Source organism: Neopsephotus bourkii, unplaced genomic scaffold (assembly GCF_033783945.1).
Source record: "Neopsephotus bourkii isolate Nb327-2 ecotype Australia unplaced genomic scaffold, CSIRO-AGI_Nbou_v1 NB_659, whole genome shotgun sequence".
Classification (NCBI taxonomy): domain Eukaryota; kingdom Metazoa; phylum Chordata; class Aves; order Psittaciformes; family Psittacidae; genus Neopsephotus; species Neopsephotus bourkii.
The window spans coordinates 8,524,789-8,540,945 of NW_026901158.1; the positions used below are offsets into that span (position 1 = coordinate 8,524,789).

The 16,157-nt window shown below is 46.2% G+C and overlaps 1 protein-coding gene and 1 long non-coding RNA gene across 2 annotated transcripts in view; one reads left to right on the forward strand and one right to left on the reverse strand.

Annotated features, from left to right (window-relative positions):
* Positions 1 to 595, reverse strand: part of PAPPA (pappalysin 1) — a 368,516-nt gene extending 367,921 nt beyond the window's left edge. Inside the window, exon 1 of the mRNA XM_061352951.1 lies at positions 494 to 595. The gene's annotated coding sequence lies outside the window, so the exon portion shown is untranslated. The remainder of the gene's footprint in view (positions 1 to 493) is intronic.
* Positions 596 to 3,111: 2,516 nt separating this feature from the next.
* Positions 3,112 to 6,105, forward strand: LOC133211736 (uncharacterized). Its single transcript, XR_009725278.1, has 2 exons — positions 3,112 to 3,271; positions 5,870 to 6,105. It is a non-coding gene; the product is annotated as an uncharacterized LOC133211736 (long non-coding RNA).
* Positions 6,106 to 16,157: the final 10,052 nt, after the last annotated feature.

Here is a 16,157-nt window from a genome sequence, read left to right on the forward strand (position 1 = left end):
TATGTCTGTATCAAGCCCAGTTACCATGTTAGCACTGACAAAGTGCTAATCTGGGTACACAGTAACACACAGCAGTAACACAACTGCACTGGGCAGAAGGGAACACTTCATCCATCCCACCAAGTTAGACCATTATTAAAGCATGGAGGTAATTTAAAGTTCCCTTTTGCCTTCCACAAAGGGCACTGGCTCTAACTGCATCCAGAGGACATCAGCATTTATGAGACAGGATTAGGAAAGCAGAAAGGAAACAGCACTTCAGGAAAAGGATAAAACTCACATCACAGTTAAGCAGCTCTGGTGGGAAGGAAGTTGAACACAAATGAAGTCCAGGGAATATTGTCCAGTTTTGCAGGACTGTTCCATGGAAATCAGAATCTGGACGAACACACCCCACCAGCACAGTTGGGTGAGCACTTCAGCAGCACAAGAAGCATCATATTGTTACAAGAAGATAAGCAAATGGAAGATTGCACATCTTGAACTCACTTACAGGTTGCATTGGCTTGTATGTGGGCTATTGGAAAGGCAGTCTGTCACCTTCAACACTACGTAAGTGGTACAGCAAAAGGCACAGCTTCCGGGTAAAGCACCTGCAATGAAACATATTCCATTTTTTAGGCATGAGAACAGCAAGAACCGTGGTAGTTGTCACCCAGTACAACCCCTAGGGGTGACTGCACTCTGCTACAGAGCTACACAAGTAGACTGAAAACATCAGGAAAACTACCCGGTTCTTGAAAGCTTCCCAGCAAATCTGTAACCAACTTTGGAGCTGCTCTTCCCAGCACTGCACCTCAGTGAAGCAACGCAGCAGGCAAACACTCAGAAAGGCTCACTGCACTGAAACGCATCACACCTGCAGTGGGAAAGGGATGCCTTCTGCAGCCTGGCAAAGGAGAAGAGGGTGTACACGGCACAGCAGAGGTACAAAGGAGCATGCGAAAATAGACGGACTCTTAACAGCAACAGCAGTGAACAGGGAATTAAGATGTCTGTGCTAACATAACTGTCCTCTTCTCCTTGTCATCGCCCATGAATCAAGTGCTTATTTACCTCCCAGCTTCACCACAACTTTCTCCCCCGACCTTCATCAGGTTATTTCTATCGTATCTATAAATAGCATAACATGGCAATCCTGCTGCATCTGCAGGGTGAAGGTTTTAACCAGAGTCGATTTCACGCTGTGAACACACCCAAGGTTCACACAACACAAAGCAGATATTGAGCTACGTTTGCTAAAGCAGTATCAGGACACAGATCACAGCGAGAGGCCACTCCAGGGAAGGACAGGAGGTGAAACTGCTAAGTTTCACATATACAAGCTCCCCCATTCACTAAGCAGCATTACTGGGACAAAGAATAACCTTGCACTAGTTCGGTTTACAGCAGACTTCAGCATGACCATAGACAGCTACAAAACTGCTTTTCTTTTTACCACTGTGCTTCAAAAGAAGCCACCAAGCCTGTGCCCTATTGCTCGTGCTCACATTAACTGCTAGGAGCTCCAGCAACCCTGCAGAGAAAGGGCTCAGAGTGCTAAAGAGGCTGATCTGCACAACAAAGACAAAGGCCGGACTCACCGAGCATGGGGAGGGTTGCGATGTGATGTCCCTCGTCCTGAACACGTGGCTGTTAGCTACACTGTCACAAAGAACTCTGCCCTCCAATCTACTGCCCATTCTACCTGGGGCTGTTGATAGCATCTAGAAGTCTAATTCTGAACACAGCAAAAGCTGCTGCACACCGGGGGAGCCGCAGCTCTGCACGGACCCCCGGACGCCGCAGGCAGATTCGACGCTCCCACGCACGTTGGACGCTGTGCGAGGCACCGCAGGCTCCAGCAGCCCCACGGGTACGAGCACACCGGAGCACGTGCTCTCAGCACCGGGCTACGGGCAGGTTTGCAGCCCTTAGTGCAGGGATTACTGGAGCGCTTCAGTCTCCCCCTGCACTTAACGCAGCTCCCAAAGCGAGTGTTTAACAGCACCAGCACCCCCGGACAAAGGCTCCGGCGGCTGCCCCAGGTCTCAGCCATGAAGGTGCAGGATCCCAGAGCCTGGGGCGCTCGGCTCCGCTCCCAGCTCCAGCCCTCCCAGCCGCGTTTTTCCCGCCTCACCCTCCGCTTTTCCTGTTCTAAGGACACAACCATAAGGAGCTGCCGCCATCTAGTGGGGCCCAAACCCCGCATTACCTCGGCTGGGTTCCTCCGCAGCTCCCGCAGCCACCCCTGGATGCCCTTCCATGACAACATGCGGCTGCTTCCCTCCAACCTCCTGTGGGAGCTCCATCCTTTCCCCACGGGAACACCAGGCAGAAGCAGGGGCTCTCATCTCATGACCCTTCGACCCCTCAGCCAGGAGGAGCACTGCCCCCACGACCGCCCTTAAATCCCAACGGGAACAGTGCAGTGCGCACGCCTGCCCATTAAACACTCATGGGACACACCTGGGCTGGCCTCGCATTGCCCGCGGCCGGGGTGGAGTTAATTGCGGGCTCACCAGAGGATGCTTTCGGTGTGCACTGATTGCGGCTCTTCCACCCCCTTCCCCGGCCACGGCAGCGGAGTGCGGGCTGTAGCATCCCTGGTGCTCTGAGAGCCCTGGAGCCGGGGAGGTGAAGGGTTAGTGTGGCCTGGGACGAGCTGTGATGGTAAAAGTAAGAAGAGAACAGAGAAGCCATTTTCTGCAAGGGCTAAGGAGGGGTGGTGGGCTTTCCTCATTCCTGATTCTGTGTTCCCACGTTGAGAAGAAAGAGCAAGAGGAAAAGCTCTATCTTAGCTAAATGCCATGGGAGGCAGTTGTACTGCTTCTAAAATGCACGACAATACAAAATGATTGAGTCTTGTCTTTGGTACCCCACAAGAACCCTAAACTCCAGGGTGGTACTGGGCACACCAGCATAGATGGTTCTCCTGGGTAAAGGGAGAGGCAAAAAGTAAAAGAAGGAACTAGGTCTGTATGTGGAAATGTAAAAGAAAGGCAGGTGCTGTGGCTAAGATGAATGCAGTTAAAGAGTTTGAAGCCACCTGCATGTACCCAGATGGTGCTGGGAAAGGCAAAGACAAATGGGTAAGAATTATGACAGCCAAAGTATGCTGCTTCTGCCACAAAAGCACTTGTGTGTTATTTCAGACAACAGCCTCTGCAGTTTTTACATCTGCAAGGGCTCTTCCGTGTGCCTCTGCCTGAGAGCTGCACAGCACAGGCTCATTCAAAAAGCTTTTGGGATTACTGTCTTACCCTGAGGGCAAGGAAGGGATTTGTTCCAGGTATAGAGAATTAGCTGCAAGTCACCAAACACAGTAGCTAATATTACTAGAAATCAAAGTATTTGTAACAGGGTTGATGTTAGCAGTTTTAGGTGTCTTCTGAAGAGAGACATGAAAGGATGTAGACTAAAGTCTCCTCTGCAGGTAGTGAAACATTCCAATGAAACCTTCCATTATGTTGTGCTTAACGTCTGCAATGCAAAGCCTTGAGCATGCCAGACATCACCTGGTCCAGAGGGCCCAATCAGGCTATCGCATCTCTTGCTGAGGCTCAGGTGGGGCACATTTAGGGGATTATCTAAGGGGAGAAGACCTGCAAATTGTGAGGCTGCTCTACCATGGCCTAATATTGGTTTCCATGTGTCTTTCCTGGGACACTGATACTGGCTGGCAGTGGTGCAATACTGCAGGGCTAGGTTGTTCTTTTGCCTTGGTGTCACCTCTGTGATGGAGCTTCAAAAGCAGTACCACCAGGTCTGGTGTCTCAGGAATGGCCCTGATGTGAAGCTAGCTTCAGGTGTGTGTTTGTGGTGCTCTGATGAGGCAAAGGGACACCTTGATGTGAAATGAGTGGAAGGGCTGATGTTGCTGCAGGTGGTTACACTGCTGCATTTGTGTGTATTATATCCTGGGACTGAAGTTTTTGTGGTATAAAACCCAAAAAGCCATCAGTCTTTTGCCTAGGGTGGCATCTCCCCTCACACACCCTGCTGAAGGTGACTGATAACAGAAACTGCCTGTGTGTTATTAGCCAGGAAACAGTTCTGTGATGGCAGCCAGACTAAGAACAGCACTGGGAGACAGATACGCAATTCCTGAGTACTTCAAAAAGGAAAAGCAGCCTAGACCTGCTGTTACTTAGTGTACACAACAGCAATTGCATGTTTTTCCCTACTTGAGGGTGCCCTGTGAGCCTCAGAGGAGCTGTAACCACATTGCACACACCTTTGCTCCAGCTGGTCTCAGAGCCTTGTGGCCTAATGCCTGCTGCTTCATATGAATCCCCAGTGAGGAGGAGGATGCTCAAATCACCATCTTGCCGAGGGATTCAGCTTCTGGGGGCTGATTGCACCTCACACATTCAAAGTGCCCTTAGAATTCCTTCTCCTCATGGTTCTCTGGGCTCTGCTGGATGTGCCCTGCTGTGGTTTTGGTAGGCAATTTAAATGGTCAAAAAGGTCGATCACACTGCTATAATTAAGATGATGGCAATCTAGATCAAATGACTTGACTCATTTGCATGCCTATTGCAATCATCATCTTTGCTATAAAAGCCTCTGAAGCTAATGGAAAATCTCTGCTACTGCTGGGCTGACCTGAAGGGGTGGGAAAGTCTGATCCTGTTGTGGAAGTGTTGATGGCAGTTTATGCCATGTACCATCTCACCAACAGCAGGCAACAGCAGGAGATGCTCACCAAGGCTCAGGCAGTACTTCAAGGCTGCAGCGAGACAGGAGAGACTGAAGCCTTTCTCTGCATCCCAAAGGAAACAGGGATGCACATCCATGGGAACCCAAAGTGCAAAGTTAAGGGCAAAGCAGCAGCACTGCAGGCAAGAGAGGGATGAAATGTTCTTCTGACCTTTTGCTTTTGAAGTCAAATCCCAGACTGGTTCAGTTTGGATGGGACCCTAAAGCTCATCCAGTTCCAATCCCTTGCCACTAGGGCAGGTTGCCTCAAGCCCCTGGGTCTGAACATAACTATCCAAAGCAATTTCTGCTGCAACACCAGGCTGGGGGGTGACAGAGGGAAAACAATTCATTTGAGTCACCTGAACTGATTTTCAGGCAGGTCAGGCTTAACAGGGCTAGAAAAGAAGTGATTTGTAATGTTTGGAGAAATGAAATGATAATACATCAGATGCTGTTTCATCCTGTAAGATGCTTATAGCTACTGTTTAAATGAATGTCTAGGTACCAATATTTGGGGGAGATGCTGGACACCGCATGTATGGGGGTTTTGCAATTTCTGGCTCCAATTTACTCCAGCAAGAAAGCCAAAGGAGTATTTGTTGGCAAAAATAAAACCACCTCCTTGGTGTGCTGATTGCTTTCTCTTGCAGTTGTTTTCTTCAATAGGAGCTGAAAGGCTTTTGAAGCTTGCAAGAGTATGTAACTCTGACGTTATTTTGGAATCAAATCTGTGTTTATGGCTCCTGGCACAGAAAGAATAGCCATGATTTTCTCTGCAGTAATACACTGATGTTTAATTTGAGCCTTGGGTTTCATGGGGTCTGTTTGAGCATTGTGTCTCTGGGGTAGCTATGTCACTGCTTCCAGACCTGTAAACACCCAGAGCACCTACACAAGGTGTCACTGAGATCTGATACAGCTGCATAAAGAAATCTGTTCTCCTGCAGGCCTTGCTCCTGTGCTGAGAGTTGAGTTACTGGGGGATGCTGTGAAGTTCCAGTGAAAGGGTAGGATTGGAAAAGCTGTACTGATGCTGGGGATTTTGAGAGCTCTCCTTGTTCGGTCACACCAGTAAAGCTGTACTGAGACTACACAAATGTCTGTTCACACAACACAAATGAGGGACTCATCTAAAACCAATTAAAATAAAGAAAATACTTTGTATTTTGTTTTGCTTTGATTTCAGGTAAAAAACCCTGTCAGGATCCTATCAGTTATTCACTGCTAGAGGAAGGATTTGTCCACGTCTGTGGGTTAGCACAGAGAAAAGATGCTCTGAGCAGCAGAGACCCTCCTTCAGCTCAGTGCGCATGCCATAAAGCCCCATGTTGAAGCCCCATGGTTAGGGTTTATTATTATTACCATGGATTTTGTTTTACTGCACCTATTTATTAAAAGTTGAGACCACAGCTCTCAGTAGGATCACCAGAACATTTTTACCCAGGTATGAAATCCACGACTGAGAATGCTGTGGCATTTGGACAACAGGTAGATGCAGTGGGTGACTTCCATGGCCTCCTGTCTCCTAAACCCTGAATCCAAATCATGGTGGCTTATGAATGAAAACAGGTTTGTGTCTGTGCTTCATGTTACAGCCCAGGACCTCTGGGTCTGGTGTCGCACAGGCATCAGCACCATTCAGTGCTCCCGGGCAAAGTACGTGTTGGGGAGAGCATGGCACAGAGGGATCCTGCTGCTTGCAGGGTGTGCAGTGGGAGAGGACATGGCCAGCACATCACCAGCACTGCGGAGATGTGCAGGTGGAACTGGGAAAAGAGGAGATATGTGGGGGACGAATGCATACTGGCACATGCTATACATCCCTTATTTACACCAGCTCAGCAACATACACAAAGGGAGAAAATGAGCACTCCAGCTTCTGTGAGGATGGATTGGAGTGCTGCCCTATACAACTCACATTCCTCCTCTAGCCATCTTTTCCCTTTTTCATCCCTGAAGTTCATACACGTACACTGACACTTTCATACCTACGCTGGGTGGCTGGAGCTTCTTTTCTGTACTTTTTTCAGTACTCTTCAATGTCCGGAAGGTGGCAAGCTTTTAATGCACATTGCTCTTGTGCTTCCACTCATAGCATCAGCTAGGTTGGAAAAGACCTTTAAGATCATCATGTCCAGCCTTTACCCTCCGACTGCCGTTCGTTTCCCCAAAGCAAAGAATCTGAGGAAAGTTAGGACTACAGAGCTCTGTTTGTGCATGGGGTGAAAGCCTGTGTTCAAGTGAGACAGAAGGAGAATCGTCTGTGACTGATGAGCAGCCTGGATGGCAGGGAAGCCGTGTTTGCTGCAAACAGGCACAGATAACAGGGCATTTCGTTTGCCACCCTGGGCAAGGCACTGGGAGACAGCAGTGAGACAGGCTGCAGCATGTTCCCATGCTTTTGGAATAACACTGAATTTGCATCCTGCAATAAGAGGCAGGTCAAATCCATCCCCAGCAAAACAAGACCAAAATAGTTTAGAGACAATCCTGCTCTCCCTCCGCATGTTGACATACACACTTTTAATTCCCTCCATCCCTTCCCGTTTAGCGGAAGCAGTGTTTAGCCACACAGATGTGTCCTTGCAGGCTGACAGCAGAAATTATGTATTTCTGAGAACTAAAGAGAGCACCTACATATTGTGCATATACAGCCGGGTGCTGAAGTGAAGGATGCCACTTTGTTCTACAGACCTACTCTAGTCACTGTCCAACCCATACAGGGAGCAGCCATACCAGTGACCTGCCTGTTCCTTCAATGAGTACAGCTTCCCCTCCTGCTTTGTGCTTATTTAGGCTGTACCCTCAGTGGTTCAGGCACTGCCCATCCAGTGTGCTTGCTTGTCACAGAGCCTGTGACATTCCAGTGCTGTTCCGAGGCTCTGAATGTCACAGCCAGGCAAGAGGGACCCGGGATGGCAGCAGAGCTTCATGGCAGGCAGATATCTCTGCAGAGCCACGCTCATGGGTGGATTCCTTCCCTGCAATGACAGCATGTGCTGCTCAGAACGAACCTTCAGAGTGGTTTTTCAAGCTTTCCTGACACTGCAACATCGAGTGGAAATTCAAAGAACTCATTTCTTCCAACAGGTTTAAATTCTAAATATGTAAAGCCAAAGAAAAAACCTCCAGGTAAGCAAAAAACCCTCCAGCTCCCCATGTGAGAGTAACACGGGTGGTAATTATTACTTGGGTCGGGTGCTAACTATTAATTTAGGATCTAATGAAGACTTGGCACTTGCTCTGTTGCTCTTTCCTAGTGAAAACAAGGCTTGAGGTAGACAGTTAACTACCAGACAAACCTGAGAGCACTTCTCCTGTGCTGGCACTGCAGCAGGGTGAACTTTCCCTCAGCTCCCGCAGTGAGGAGGTGTGCTGGTGTGCCAGGGTTTTGCAGATTCAACCACTATTTTGGGCCACCAATAAGAAACACATGGCGTGCAGCTCAGGTTGCCTCAAATATGTCTTCAAGAAAAGCCCCGTCCCAAGAATCGCTTTTACACATCCCTGCTTCCTACATCATCCACAATGAGGAACAGAATTCTCTTTCCCTCTTCCTTCTGCCTGTAACCTGCTGCTGGTGACATCACCAAACACAGGAATGGAGCTGGAGACACTCAAAAGGATTATTACAGCCTTTACGTGCACTTGGGGGTGCATAACTGAGCATAATACATGGTTAATAAAACCTCCAGCCCAGTCTGCTCTTCCCTTTCGGAGCCTCTCCTACAGCCACAGAACTCATTTTCCTTAGATCTTCATCCTTTCCCCAAAAGTCTTCCTCTCACCCTTTGAAATCTCTCCCAGATGGAAAATGTATTCAAATACACTATCTGAAAAGATAAACAGGGCAGTCCAAAAGGAAAAGCTGCTAACAGGTAGGGAATTACCCTTCACATTGATAAAACCCCCTGGAAACCAGTATGGGTTGCCTTTGCAGAGTGGGACAACTTACACCAGAGTTGCTTCCAGCAATCCCAGCCTGAGAGCACTGTCACTCATGGCAGCATTAAACTGGCTTCTGTTGATTGTGTCAAACCAAAGCAGTCATAGACACCAGCTTCTCCTATTCAAAGCTCTCCTTTGTGGAGTAATTTATCCGGGTTTTGAGGACTGGTGTCAGCTCTGGAGTATAAAGGATGTCGCTGCAGGTTATCTCTGTGAATTCACACAGTTCCCAGCTTGGCTCAGCAACACTTCCCTGCAGATTTGAACCCAGGCCAGACCCTTCCAGTTTCAACTTCCAAATGTTTGCCTTAACACCAGTATATTGAGGAAGGACCGCAAATGTAGAGTTTTGGAGAGACTTGAAAATTATACTTTCCTTGATGTATAAAACCAATTTCAGGAGTTATTCCATGTTGACCTCTTCGCCTCTTCAGGTAAATATCCTCTGGACTGCAGTAAAAGTAGTCAGAGACAGGGCATGGATCTTCCAGTAGACAGAGCCAGGATGATTTTAGCCATCTACTCTGAATTGACAAAAATCTTGGGTTCAGTCTCTTAAGCCACACAAAGAGGAGCAGTTTCCAGCAGGCCAGTGGAATGGGCTTGTGTTTTTACAGACCTTTATTTCAACCACAGGCTTGCATTTGAAGAAAGGTAGAGCCAGCTCCCAGTGTGGCTGGGGATGGGGCTCTGCCACTCATCATCCCATGCAAAAGAAGTAAAACCAAGAGCAGAAGATAATAGTCCTTCAAATCCTCTTCCAATGCCCCAGTGAGTCCAGTCCCAAACAAATTTGCCCCTTTGAGCTTATCAGAAATGCTGCGAATAGCAAGGTTTAGTTACAGAGGGAGTGAAGATTTTCAAAGAGCTTATTTGTCGCTTTGGCTTCTCAGGAGCTTCAAAGTCAGACGTCAGATAAACCCAGAGAGTGCCCATGAGATGTTACAAATGGGAGCTGCTGGGATATGGCTGCTTGGCCTAAGCTTGAACCTCTGTTGAAAACCTGCTCTTCCATGTTAGTCAGCAGAAAATTAAACGCATCAGCTGTCCTTTTGTCTCTAGGTTGTAGGTAAAGCTTGGCAGCAGGGCTGGGAGTCATCAAACAACTGCCACAGGGTGCTGAATGTGCCTTTTCCCTGCAAACAACAGTGGATTTAGGATTGATCTGAAGGAGCAGGGCTGGTTTTGCTTATGAGTGCCTGCACTTCCGTCTGTCAGTAGATCTGGCTCTCTGCCTGAGGAAGTGAATTTGGAGCTTGTTCTTAATAGGCATGCAACTGATCCAAGTACCAGCATCAATTCCTGACAGCCTCATCAGGGATATCGGCCATTCTGATTGCCTTTGGAATGAGTTGTCCTCACTGAGAGAGCAGTCTGAGGGAAGCCAGCGCTGCCTATTTATAGAGAATAAGAAACTTGAATAGGGAGGGAACTTTGAATGTGTGGCTTAAATGTAGCAGCTGAGAGGTTACCCTGTGCCTGGGAAAGCCCGGATGCATATGCTTTCTCTGCCTCAGCAATTATCCAAGCATAATTGCACTGGCTGACTTTCCAGGATTCCTGCAGAACTCCCAGCTCAGACAGGGCAGTAGCTCAGACCAGCCTGTGAGTATCTGGACATCACAGAGGAATGCCTATGGTGCCTACTCAGATGAACCACAGTGTTCGTGCAAGGGGAGGTCACTGCTCTGCACTCACTGCACTCACTCTGGATCTGCTATTCAGATCGGTCTGGCTGCACATCCCAGCAGGAATTAATTGGTGCCCTCACTGCCTCATTCCTTATGGAGATCCAGGGTGCAGACAGCTGGTTACCATCCTCTAGCCAAGTGACAAGTGGAAACTTCCCTGTTCAACGAGCAAGAGGATTTAGTAAAAATACCGAGGACACCTTACCACGAGCAGGGATTACTGTCAGCTTCTCTTACTGCACATTGCTGAGCTGAGATACACAGCATTATGGAACGGAGAAGTCAAATCCTGACATCTGCCACTGCTTGGAGTGAAGGAAAGGCCCTATGTCTCTGTAGGCACGTGAATTCCTGACGGCTGTCACACAGAAACATGGAGTTCTCTTCCAAATGGGATCACATACACTTCAGTAACTGAAATTACTGAAGTGCATTGGAAGTACAGACTGAAACCAATGACTTCACGGTAAAGCAGCATTTGATTCCTGCATGAAATATTACAGGATGCCAGTTTTGTAATTTCCTCCTCACTTGATCATGATAACACAGCCCCCCAGGCACTGCAGAGCCAGGCAGGAGATGGAAATGGGAGAGGTGCCAGTAATACAAAACACAGTTAAGGAAACAGTGTTTGAGAGTGATTGTTGTGTGATAGGGAATGTTTTGTCTTTTTCTCCATCAATTTTTTGGAGTAGGGAGAGATAATAATATATATTTTAAAAGCTTGGAAGCAATTCTTAGGATGCTTTAAACCAGCTTCTAAGCAGAGCTTTGCTCGTGCTGTAAATCACTTCTTCTCTGGAGTTTTAAAGGCAACAGCAACAGTAAGAAAGTAAGTACCTCCACCTACCCTCAACCATTGGAAAAAGGGAAGGACAGAAAGCACAGAGCACAGCACTGTGGTTTATATTTAGGTTTAAATTCCCCCTGCCAACAGTGGAGTGCACCAAGGGACACTGTACTCGTTCCTGCTCTGACCTACTATAGCACTGATAGTGGTGTGTCTATTCTTTTGCAAAGAGGCTACCCATGGGAGGAGAGGAGAGAACTGAGCTAAAAGCCAAGTGATGCAGCAGTGCAAGATAGACTACAGTATTTATTTCAACTGTTTACAATGATAATGTGCTCCAGGTCACTACAGCTGGCTAAGGAGGTACAAACTTCCCACCTATGAGGAAGTTCATGCATGGCTCAAACACATTTCCCATGTCTGAGGTTGATGCAGGGTTGTTTCTGCATAATCATGTATATCAACCAGAGCATGAGCTGAGAGAGAGTCATCTGCTGGCATTTCATGGGGCTGTGAGGATACCTGGGTGAGAACACACTTACCTGCCATGGACCAATCCTATAACTGGAACAAACACCACTGCCTTTCATATAGCTGTGTGACTCTAATGGAATCAAATGACATCCTCAAGTTTCAAACATGTCACTCTTGATAGACAATGCACAGCAGAAAATAAAGCCAGAGTCTGCAATCCTGTCATTTTTACTGGTACAAGAAAACAAAGAATCGTAAGTGTTTTCTGTGCAGCACCAAAAAGGGCTATGTATCGTATAAAGAAAGCCAGGTATCCTTTGAACAAGTGGCCAAGGTCTCCAAAATCATCTTGTAACTCTAAGTAAAGGCATTTACACAGTGATGTAGTCCAGGAGTCTTGAGAGTGGAAAAAGACATGCCCCTAATCTACTCTCTTTTAACATCTTTAATGCTGTTTAGAGGATCTCTTCTCTGATTCATTTTAGCATTTCAAACCAAAAAAGCTTTGAAAATAAACTATTGAGAGACTGTTAGAACTGAAGTAAGAGCCCTGTAGATTGCCACCTCTAATAATCACTGGAGACACTGACACTGGGATTTATGTTAAAGGCCAAGAGAGAGGTGTCATCTGAGTTCCTGAAGAGCTGTTAGGGTGTCAAGACCTGCAATCTGGTTCTACCTAATGCTGATGAAAGTCTCCAGCTCACCTATTGTGGTACTTAGATCATATTTACCTACAGTCTCAGAAAATCTTCATGTCACTGTGCGATTTTAGGTGTATCCAAATTACAATTTGGATTAAAACAAAATATCCTTGCAAATACAACTTAAGGTTGGTCCACAATGCTCAGCCCCAGCATATCCCAGCTTCAAAAATGCTGGTCATCCAGTTGAGTGCAGCTGCCTGTATGAAAAGTACAGAGGATGCTCTGCTGCTTTTCACAGCAGATTCCCGTTTCCCAGTTTCCCAATGGCCTCGGTCCCTGGTTGGGGGAGAGGAATTTAAAATAAGAGATGACCATACAGGGAGGTAGCTACTGGTAGACTGGAACATACTTGACTGCACTCAAGCATTTACATGGATGGATACATGGGATATGCTAAAGCATGGAACATGCTCAAGCTTGATCCTCAAGCAAGCTTCAAGCTTAGCTAAAGTGCTGATAAACAACATGGAGGCATGTGAGGATTTAATAACAGGCTCAGACTCCAAGGAGCAGTGTAAATCTATGCTGTTTGTAGTTTCATCCCCTCTGGCTATGTGTTTTTCTACATTATTTCCCACAATGGAAGCAAGCAAGTACCTCTGTGTAATGTCACATGTTGGAACTGACTTGGCTGAGTCAGTGGTATGAGAGACCTGCTGGGGATGAGCACAGAGCCAAGGGTCATCTTATTCTTCAATTATTAATAAATGCTTTCCAATTAACCTGCCTCTGCACATGCAGTGGTTCAGGCTTGGATGGCTCTGGGGAGCTCACAGCGTGAATCACATACTTATTACTTGTTTCCTTTATAGATGCTCTTTCAGTGAGCCCTCCTGAGGAGGTGGCAGCTCTCCTTCACCTCTGACAGGGTTTGTTCATGCTCCTGTTGATGGCAAAGGAACCTCTGCAACTGACTTCAATGGGGTGGGAAAACTTACTCTGTGTGCTTTCAAATATTTCTTCAGCTTTGTGACTTTATCATCTCTAGTGCGATCAGAAAGGTTTCTGGGCTTAAGACCAAATTTGTATCAAGTGAAGAAGTCATCATCATCTAAGTCAGGCCTTGGTCCTTCCCCAGCATGTATCTGCCCTGGAGATAATCCCCAGGAGTGCCAACAAATGCCTATGGACTCCAAGAACATGCAACAGATGCCGTTAGAAGTTTAGAGCCATACAATGTGCATGACATTGAGACCAGGGAAGGATATGGTACTTTAGAGCCAAAGGAAGACAAGGCTGGTTTAGATACACATAAACTGTCTCCTGTGTGGAGAAAGCATTAACTTCCAGCCTGTCTAGCAAATACTGAAGAACAGGGATGTTTTCATGATGTTTGTCTAATGCATTGTCCCTAGAACAGATGGACTAAAGATGCTTTAGTAAGAAGAGGAAACTCTGTAATGGAACAGATGGCCAAAAAGCCATGGAGTAAGCTAGATACGCATGATGTAAAAACCAAAACTGAGAGTTCCTGCCTTTTTGAGTAAGTTCAGGGTTGGATTTGAATGTCAGGATCTCCTATACAATTCCGGTTCCATGAGTCAGAGTTATCTGGAATTGCTGGAAGCTATGGGTGAAGTGCTGATCATGTATCCTTCCAGGGAGGCTCACAGCAAACAGTGAGGGAGTGCAGAAAACAGCTCAGCATTCCCTTCAGCCTCTGTTAGGACTGGAAACACATCATCTGAACTGGTGTATGTAGACAGTGAATGATTTTCCCTTCCACTCTACAATGTCCACCATTAGCAATCTTGAATTTCTTAAATGAAGTTATTTTCCATGTAAATGTAACTGAGGGACTCATGCTGGCAATCTGTAACCGGGAATTCAGCATGGAGTTATTGAGAGGTTGGATTTGAATCTCACCTCCTGCCCACAATCTACTTGAAATAAATAAGAGCATCAGAGGGATTTTTTTAAATTAATTGTTAATCCAAAAATGTACATTGATAAAAATCTTACAAACATCCAATGTTAGTGTTTGAGTTTCCATAAAGTTAACATTGGATAATCCAGGCTTAATCTATAGGGGTTTAAGAGCAGGTCTTTAAACTGCAAATTCCCATCCAAAGACAATAATATAGTGCCTACCCTTTACATTACAGTAAGACAAGAAATCCTAAAGAAACAAAATGCTAAACCACAACATCTTTTTTTCTCTGCTTTAAAGGACTGATCAACAGGCCAAGGAGAAGTGGAACAGCTTCACGTCCACCAGCAACTCAGAGACAAGATAGAGCAGAGAACGTCAGACTCATTCTTGACTGGGACATCTCCAGACCTTAGGGCTGGTTATGCAAGGAGGTATTTGTGTGCATGTTTTAATGAAGCATGCTAGAAAACATGGAATTACCTACTTTTGTCCTGTAATTTCTTCTAATGTTGTAAATCTGAAAGGAAATTAGGAACTAATTTAGCAATGTTCGGTCTGAGTTTTAGAAAGAAAAATGTAACTGCCAGATTAAATTGCTACTTTACAGGCTAAAGTTACAGGGATCTGGGATACTGGTGTTGAGGGACTTTGCTTCAATCCTCTGCCATGAGCATGGTGGTTTTTATGGACACCGTGCAAACTTTACAATAAGAGACTGGCTTAGAAGACGAAATGGAAGAGGGCAACTACTAAGTCTACAGCACAGCTTCCCACAGTAATCCAGGCTTTACTTGGAGGTCTTCCATGAGAAAGCAAAATGTAGTGAGATCACATCCCAAGCTGAACTGATAGAGAAGAGGGAATCCTTCCACAGCTGGAGGCTGATCTATACGTACAAATATGTGAAGTCACAGCTTCCATTAAAGCCTATCCATCACCAGAGTCTTGGCATGTGATAACTCAGCCTGGGTGATTCATAGAAATGACCCTGTTTTCAACATCAAGGGAGAATTTGCAAGATCTCAGCTTGGCAACTGGCAAAACCAAGAGTTTAATGGAGAGATGGAAATCATGTACCAAGCAGAAAAAAATGTGGGGGAGGATGTGTGCACAAAACAGCTTGGGAGTTTAGGAAAATATCCAGCCTCCCACTAAGTTGCTATGGGGTAATTAATAAAACGTCTCATTCTCTCCAACTTTTCTTCCAACCTTTTTCCTCTCCAGGGGCATGAGCTATCATCAAAGAACATTGTTATTTGGCTTAGTAGGTTAATAATGATGGATGGTTTCAAAGGAGCAGGTTTGGAAACCATCTCACCTCCCACTATCACAAATTAATCTCAGCACAGCTGGCCAAAGTGTAGGTGGAAAGGAACATCAGGCTGCTTTGGTCTGGTGGTGTTACCTGGCACACCATTATACATTGCAACTTAGTAGAGTAACAGTGGACATACTGGGAGCAGATGACATATACTCATCAGCCTCTATTTTATATCCCCTTATTGTTTTCTGTAAGCTGATAGATCACCTGCCAGTGTGCTCACACCATCAGACTCCAGCTGGCAGGCTATTCAGTTTGATGCACATCAAGAAAGACTGGAAGTTCACTTGGAAGAAGTCCAAAGAAAAGCAAGAGGAATGATCAGAGCTCTAGAGAATGTGACCTGTGATGAAAGATTGAAAAGGCATGATCTATTTAAGCCTGGAGAAGAGAAGGCAAAGGAAAGACATGATAACAGTGCTCAAGTATGTGGAAGGTAATTGAAAAAAGGAAGGGAATAAAACATTTGCCATGATAGTAAAGACAAGTCACAAGTTTAAAGAGTAGCTGAGGACACTTTGATGGAACTGTAGGGAACGGACAGGAATATTAAAGCCCCTGAATAACCTGTGGAAGGAACCTGTGGATTTGCCAAGGTTGTGGGTTTCTGGGAGCAGGCAGATCAGTGCTATCTGTAGACAACAGTTCACGTACAGCAGATCCAGCCTTG